Genomic DNA, 8967 nt, shown 5'->3' with positions numbered 1-8967 from the left:
TTGTTATAGGTAGATCCTCTTTTTCCACCAAGGTTTAGAGTCAGCACAGACATCATGATGTTTGAACATAGTGAAACATCTAACATTACTAAGACTGTAATTCTTTTTTTTTAAAGTGGGTCATTTTCCTAAATAACCACAGAGCCATTATCACATTTGACAAAATAAGCAATTCCTTAATATCATTTACTACCTAGTATTTACTTAAACCTCTTTATTTTTAAAAATTATTTATATATATTTTACATCATTGTTCATTTTTGTACAATATTTGCTTTTTTTAAAGATTTATTTTTATTTATTTATACAAGCACTGGGTACAGTCAGAAGCGCGGGAGGGTGAGAGAATTCACCAGAGCCAGAGCGGGGAGCAGAGCAGGCAGAAGCACCGAAGTACACTGCTGAGGGGAGCAGCGGGCGGCAGGAGAGGTCTGCGCGCCATGTGGGACCCTCCTCCTGTGGCCGGTGGCCGGGGAGCAGCGGGCGGCAGGAGAGGTCTGCGCGCCATGTGGGACCCTCCTCCTGTGGCCGGTGGCCGGGGAGCAGCTGGGGATTGAACCGGCGCTGCAGAGGCTGCGGGCAGCTTCACACCCCAGCGCTCAACCGCTGCGCCACCGGGGAGACCCTTAAATCTCTTTAGTTCTCAAAAAGTTTGTGGTTTTTTTATAGTTGATATGTTCAAAGAAGCAGTCAGGATCATACATAGCATTTGATTTTGCTACTTAAGTCAACAGTCTTCACTTTACTTTTATTTTCCTCATACTGTTCCCCTGTTGAGGGAAATGGGAAATCATCTTATAGAACCTTGGACCTCCTGAATTTGGCTGCTTCCATGCAGTAGTTTAGTTTGCTTTTCTAGCCTTTGTATTTTCTTGAATTTGACTATAAACCTGATTGGATTCAGGTTAAACATTTGGCGGTAAGGTATGATTCAGTATCATAATAGGGGCACATATAATATCTACCGCCCCATTAGGGTGCTAAGACTAATCACTGAGTCGAAGTGGTGATGGAGTGATCGCATTATATAAAGTTATACTTCTTGTTAGTATATGTTCTCCTCTGCCAGGAATAACAAGTAATCTGTAGGGTGATATGTTAGCACCTTGCAAAAATCCAGTTTCCCCTATTTCACAGTTCAAATCAAATGAGGGACCCTGCATCAAAGAGTTTCCTAGTTTTTGCAATGCCAAGTTGTGAAAGATATATAGTAACAGTCAACAAATACTGGCTGGAGTAAATGAATGAAAGGATGCATGTGTGAGGCTTTAAGTGGGTGAAATGAAAAATTAACATAATGAGAACTTCTGCAAACCTACCTGTGACTATTACATTGGTGAGAGAATCCAACCCCTTTGTCATGAAATGCTAGCACTTCACGGGTTGTGGAGAGACTTGGGTTTTCTAGCCTCAGTTTTGCCACTAATTTGCTAATTTAATCTATGGTAGGCAGTGTATTAAATGCTTTAGTATATTCTCTCTAGTCTATATTATGAAGTAAATATAACTAGAAGCTCAGAAAGGGGACTTTGGACAAATCACCTTCTCTGGGATTTACTTGTGAAAGGAATACCAAAAAAAGAAAAAAATCTCTAAGTTTCTACCACCCCAAACACTCCAGAATCCTAAAAGCAAAATAAAGAATCATACAGACAAGGTAGTTAGAGACTACAGACCCTGACCCCTCCTGAATCTGTCCCCCCCAATTTCAGCTGTGCTAAACAAATCTTTATTGGCCCCTGCCTTTAGGAGTCTTCTGACGCTTTAACAGTATAATGAACAATATTCTAGTCAATCTTCCAAATACTACTGCAGGTTCTGTAGTTATGCTGAACTCAGTCTCCTGCCAATGTTCTATGTTCTGTCCCAACTGCAAGCTCTCATATATGCTGGTCACCTCAGCAGGAACAGTTCACCAAATCCATTCTTCTTGCCTGCATTCCACAATCTCTGGCAGTCTAGCTCTCGTCTTTGTCTTGCATGAAATCTTCACTGATTCATTATATTTGATAGATAATTTAAATAAAATTTTATAAAAATTAAAGCATCCATAGTAGCTAATTAAATTTTAAGTCAAAATGAGGTTTGGTGGAAAAAACCTGATCTTTGCAAGTGCAAGTCTGGGTTGAATACCTCTTCTGCTGTTCACTTGATTGGAGTGCAGGGCAGAGGTGTGGGGGCTGAGAGAACTCACCAGAGACAGAGTGGGGAGCAGAACAGGAGGATTTACTGAAATACACTGCTAAGGAAGCTGCAGGCAAGACCGGAGAGGTCTGCTGCACCATATATGGGCTAGCTCCCTGCTGGGGATCTAACTCAGGTCATTGGGGTGATAGCACTGAGACTTCACAGGAGGCCACCAGGGAGGCCCCCAGATATAACCTTTGGAAGTCCCCTTTCTGAGCTTCTAGTTACATTTACTTTGTAATATAGATTAGAGAGAATATATTAAAGCATGTAATACAGTGCCTACCACAGATTAAATGCTAGCATTGAATCTTTAATAATAATTAACATTTTCATCCTGCTGCACAATTTTTAAAGCTCTTTTGCATATTTTCCTCAAAAAATAGTCCTTACAAAGGATCTTTGAGGTGAGAGACATTATCCACATTTTGGTGATAGAATAATAAAGGCTCTTAAAGTTTAAGTGACCTACAAAGAAAAAGAATATTTTCTGATATTTTTGGTATAGATAGGAGTATAAATTAAAACTACCTTTATGGATTATAGCTTGTTAAAATCAGTTAAAATCACAAATTTGACCCAGCAATTCATTGCCTAAGAATTCCTATGGTTGAGCTGGTGTGGGTGTACTATAGTGGTGATACCTGATGGGGACAATCCAATATTACCTTATTTAAAAGTTAATTAAAAAATAAGAATTCCTATAAGCATATCTGCTGTCACGCAAAATAATATAAATGTGTGGTTATTTACCACATTTATTTACTTATTTTAAAAAATATAGATGCAGATGGGCAGACTTAAAAGTCAAGAGTTGCATTTTTTTTTTTTAAAGATTTGTTTATTTATTTATACAAGCACTGGGTACAGTCAGAAGTGCGGGAGGGTGAGAGAATTCATGAGAGCCAGAGATGGAAGCAGAGCAGGCAGAAGGACCGAAGTACACTGCTGAGGGGAGCAGTGGGTGGCAGGAGAGGTCTGTCACGCCATGTGGGACCCTCCAGCACTGCAGAGGCTGTGGGCAGCTTCGCAACCTAGCGCTCAACCGCTGCGCCACCGGGGAGGCCCAAGAGTTGCTTTTTTGAAAAGGGTAGGTTTAAGAGAAACCTATATACCCACAGGTGGTCAGCATATTGCAGCATTGTTTACATTATCAAAATATTGGAAACATGCTAAATGTCTTATTATCACCAAAGGTGATAATAAACTGGTAAAATAAATCATGGTATATCCATAAATGTTAATGATGTGCAGTCCAAAAATTAAATTAAGTAAAAAAGTGTTTTCTAATTTAAAGTTACAAATTTTGGCTGGGAAAGAAGGAACATAAATAGTGTAGCCATTCAATAAGATATGGTCTTTCTTAAAATTATTTCTAAGCTGCATTCTAGATGCTAACTATATGCTCCCCACTTGCACGCAGAACATTCCTGCTTTTATATCAACCTGCTTTTAGGTAGAAACATGGTATTATACTCATTCATCACTCATGTTCATGGTAACCCAGGGGTTCCTGCATTGATCACTAGGCTTGCTATTTTCAGTTAGTAAGACCACCATCACCAGCACCTCCACAATCACTACCACCACCATCAAATCATCACCAGGAGCAGTAGCAGTAGAAGCAGTGCTACTTATTGAACATTAACTCTGGGCAAAGTATTTTACATATATTACCTATTTTTAAATTAAGATAAAATTGAAATATTGTAGGTGCATAATTAGGGTGTATACATTACCTTAATTACTCCCCCAAACTATCTATGAGGTAGATACTATTATTATCCCCATTTTACAAATAAGAATAATGGAATTAGAGAGGGTTAAGCAAAATTTCCATGGTCATACAGCTAGTATGTAATAGTGATGGAATGAGATTTCTAACCTTGGTCTGTTTGACTTCAAGCCCTGTCCTATTTACCATTGGTAACACATACTGCCCTCAGCACTTTGAAATAATGGTGTGTGTGTGTGTGTGTGTGTGTGTGTGTTTATACTACAAAATAAAAACCTTCAGGGCCTCCCCGGTGGCGCAGCGGTTGAGCGCTGGGTTGCGAAGCTGCCTGCGGCCTCTGTGGCGCCGGTTCGATCCCCAGCTGCTCCCCGGCCACTGGAGGAGGGTCCCACATGGCGCGCAGACCTCTCCTGCCGCCCGCTGCTCCCCTCAGCAGTGTATTTCTGTCCTTCTGCCTGCTCTGCTCCCCGCTCTGGCTCTGGTGAATTCTCTCACCCTCCCACGCTTCTGACTGTACCCAGTGCATGTATAAATAAAACAAACAAACAAATAAATAAATAAAATATGCCTCTATTAAAAAAAAAAAAACACCTTCAGTCATCCTTCAGGTTCTAGTTATTGCAGGTCATGACATGATTTTATAAACCCTCTAGGGAGAAGAATTAGGAGATTAGCCTTTTAAATCAGGACCTATTGTTCCAAGTTCCACTGCACATGAGAAATAAGTAACATCTGTTATTGTCCATAATCCAGAGTATGGACTCTGAGGTCAGATAAACCTGAGTTAAAATCCTGACATATAAAGCTGAATGATCCTGTGCCCATGACTCTCTCTAAATGATCCTCCATTTCTTTATAGGTAAAAAGAAGAGTTGTGATATTCAAAGTTAGAGGAAATTATATGATATGTAATAGAAAGGAACCCACCTCATTATCCATAGCACCATCACTAATTAGTAAAAAACATTCCTCAAAGACTTTCTTTAAGTGATTAAATAGATGTTACCCCTGGTTTCTAGATGGAATTGGGGTCTGTGATCAACTTTTTGAAATTATATATGATTTATGTGAAAGTAAAGAGTTGTAGAACTTTTACTAAGGAGGGCCTCCCCTGGTGGTGCAGTGGTTGAGCGCTGGGTTGTGAGGCTGCCCGCAGCTTCTGCAGTGCCAGCTCGATCCCCGGCTGCCGGCGAGGGTCCCACCAAAAAAAAAAAAAGAACTTTTACTAAGGAATAATAACTTAGTATTCCTTATAGGTAAATGTCAATTAAACACAATTTGTACTAATTTGGGTCCAGTAACTTATAGAGAAGGGTTAAAATAATAATAATAAAAATAATTTTGTTAATTTTGATTTGGACATTTTGAACATCCAAGTTATTTTGAAGTAAAATAATTTTCTCTTGTGTTTTATGTTTAATATTATTTATTTTTGACTAAATGTTGCATTCATATCATTCTTACTCAAAGGTACAAAAAGGCATATAGGGGAAAATCTCACCAAGTCCCCAGAACCTCAGTTGTAATGGCAACTAATTTTGTGTGTTTCTTTTTTTTTTTTTTAAAGATTTATTTATTTATGCATACAAAAACTGGGGTACAGGCCAGAGGTGTGGGAGGTGAGAGGACCCACCAGAGACAGAGTGGGGAACAGACAAGGCAGATTGAAATACACTGCTGAGGGGAGAAACGGGCAAATCAGGAGAGGTCTGCTACACCATGTGGGTAGCACCCTGGCCGGGGATCAAACTCAGGCTGCAGAGGCTGCAGATAGCTTCATAGGTTGTGTCTTAACCGCTTGTGCCACCATGGAGTTCCCCTGATTTTGTGAGTTTCTTATACATCTTTCCATAAGTATGTATAGCATAAACAGTCAAATTTGTATAGCTTTCTCATCCTTTTCTCCTTTAAAACAATTGTTAGCATATTGTATTTGACTCTTCATTTAACAATGTACTTAGAGCTCTTTTCATTTTGAATTTCTGTAACTTAGCCATGGTGAAAAAATATATCTGTTTGATAAGTTTCATTTTTTTAAAAGATTTATTTATTTATGCATTCAAGAGCTGGGGTATAAGCCAGAGATGCAGGGGGTGAGAGGATTCACCAGAGACAGAGTGGGGAACAGAACAGGCAGATTGACCAAAGTACACTGTTGAGGGGAGCAACAGGCGAGACAGGAGAGGTCTGCTGCGCCATGTGGGTTGCTCCCTGGCTGGCCGGGGATCAAACTCATGCTGCAAAGGCTGCGGACAGCTTCATAGGTTGTGTCTTAACCCCTTGCACCACCAGGGAGGCCCTGTTTGATAAATTTCAGTGTTTCTGGTTTATTTCACTGAGCATAAACCAGCTCCATCCATGTTGCTGTGAATGGCATGAGTTTATCTTTTTTGATTGCTAAGTAGTATTCCATTGTGTATATGTATCACATCTTCTTGATCCAGTCATCTATTTTTAGGCATTTGGGTTGTTTCCGTATCTTACCTATTTTAAATAGTGCTGCAATAAACATAGGAGTGCATGTATCCTTTTGAATTAATGTTTTTGTGCCCTTTGGGTAGATTCCTAGGAGTGGAATTGATGGGTCATATGGAAGCTCCATTTTTAGTAGTTTGAGGAATCTCCACACAGCTTTCCATAGTGGTTGGACCAGTTTGCATTCCCACCAGCAGTGCAGGAGAGTTTCTTTTTCTCCACGTCCTCGCCAATATTTGTTGTTTCCTGTTTTTTTAATATGAGCCATTCTCACTGGTGTAAGGTGGTATCTCATTGTGGTTTTGATTTGCATTTCCCTGATTACAAGTGATGTTGAGCATTTTTTTCATATGCCTGTTGGCCATTTGCATTTCCTCTTTGGAGAAGTGTCTTTTTACCCATTCAAAAATTGTACTCAATCTCTTTTCCTTGTTGATGTGTAGAAACCTTTCATATATAATAACTCATCACTGTGTCTGGGATATGAGTTGTAAATACTTTCTCCCATTTTGTTATTTATGTTTTTGCTTTCCTTATATAATTTTTGCTGTGCAGAATTAAAAAAATTAATAGTTAATTTTACAGTGTTTTTTTCTCTGCCTTCCAAGTTATTTGTTTATACAGAATGACTTTTCCTATTTTAAGCTTATTCGAGGAAACCACTCCTATATTCTCCCTTCTGTTTCTTTTAAGGTTTTATACCATTTTAGTCACTGGAAGACAAATTTAATATTATCCTCTTACAAATTTAATATTATCCTCTTATTTATTATCTAATATTTAGTCCCATGCACACAGTCCTTTTGGGAAATGCTACAAGCTTACCTCTATACCCAACAACAGAGTTGGAAAGGGTGTTATAATCTTTTTTTTTTTTTTAAGATTTATTTATTTATTTATACAAGCACTGGGTACAGTCAGAAGCGCGGGAGGGTGAGAGAATTCACCAGAGCCAGAGCGGGGAACAGAGCAGGCAGAAAGACTGAAGTACACTGCTGAGGGGAGCAGCCGGCGGCAGGAGAGGTCTGCGCGCCATGTGGGACCCTCCTCTGGTGGCCGGGGAGCAGCCAGGGATTGAACCGGCGCTGCAGAGGCTGTGGGCAGCTTCGCAACCCAGTGCTCAACAGCTGTGCCACCGGGAAGGCCCGGGTATTATAATCTTTAACAACAGAAATTCACAGTACAACAGATAATGGTAATAATTTGTGCCCCTTTATATTCAAAACTAAGCATACTGATTTGGTATAATTGTTTGAAGTTTATTATTTTAGTAGGTGCTATGTTTTAAGACTGACAATAGAATTTGGATGGTTTAGAATAGAAGAAAAGGATATTTAAATTGCAGTTTTTTGTTAGGTTATTAATTTTTTTCTCTGGTAATATATTTGGCGGCTCTTTTAGGACTGGATGAGGAAAATGGTGAACTCCTAATCAGAAAGTGATTTGAAGATCATTTTCATTTTACCACATACCTCTCAGAGGATTCAGAAATGATATATGACCTCTCATATTTCAAATCTTTAATTCCCCACTCCAGGTCTTTCTACCAGTTGATTTGAGAAGTCAGAGAAATACAAAGCATAGAAAACTTCAAGAGAGAAATGAAAGGTTTTGATCCTGTAGACTGATCTGGTCCCATATAAGCAAATTTGGTGTATCTAAACCTCCTTACATGAGAAATAGTCTAATTTGAATATTCTACCCTTGAATGTAGTCTCATGCAACTTCCCATCCTAATTTCCAGTGTAAAAGCATTATTTGAAAATGCATTTGCAGGGAGCAGTCAGTGACTCCTGTCCTTTCTCTAGACATGTCATCCACTTTGGTAGTGCTTAAAATAAAGTACTCAAATAGAGGTAAGTTGAAACAGACAACAAGCAATATAATACAAAATGTTATGAGTAAAGTGTGTTACTCAGATCCTTCTAAAATACATTTCTCCCTTTATTTTGAAGGCCGCAGTATAGGCAACTTGGCTAATGGAACCAGTCTCTTCCTTTGATCATCAATAGGGTTATCTTTTCGGGAAACTAAGTCCCAGATCAGATGACAGTTTTAGATGAGGCTGACATGAAAGAGAAAGGGCTGTTTAATTATTAGCTCCCTGGAAAACATGTCTTTTCTCTTTTTAAATTAGTAATACTTCAGCTGAAATTGTAAGCAGAAATTCTATTAGGTCTTGCAAGCAGGATGGGGGAAATTCACTTCGTCTTCTTTTTTTTTTTCCTTAGGCAGTGTGCAGGATCTGACTTTGTGTGTCAGTCTGGCAAAGAGCTACTGCCTGATGGCTTTGGGTGACAGATTTTAGTCAAATGAGAATTAAAAAGTAAATGCAATATCAATATATTTATTTAATCTTCTTAGGTTTGGGGAAAGTTTGGGAAGGTATGTAGTGAGTAGCCTCATGTATGGTAGATGCTCAATGAATATTCACAATAATTGAATATAATGGATGGATGAAGGGCCAGCATTGAAAATGTGCTAGGCTGGCATCAGTGACAGCTTTCCATTTTCTGTGTGTTTCCATACTACATTGGGGAGAATTATGTGGGTTACAGCATTGGTTAGAC

Source organism: Talpa occidentalis, unplaced genomic scaffold, assembly GCF_014898055.3.
Source record: "Talpa occidentalis isolate TD23 unplaced genomic scaffold, MPIMG_talOcc4v2.1 talOcc4.12, whole genome shotgun sequence".
Lineage (NCBI taxonomy): Eukaryota > Metazoa > Chordata > Mammalia > Eulipotyphla > Talpidae > Talpa > Talpa occidentalis.
Note: the sequence above shows the minus strand (reverse complement) of the source record.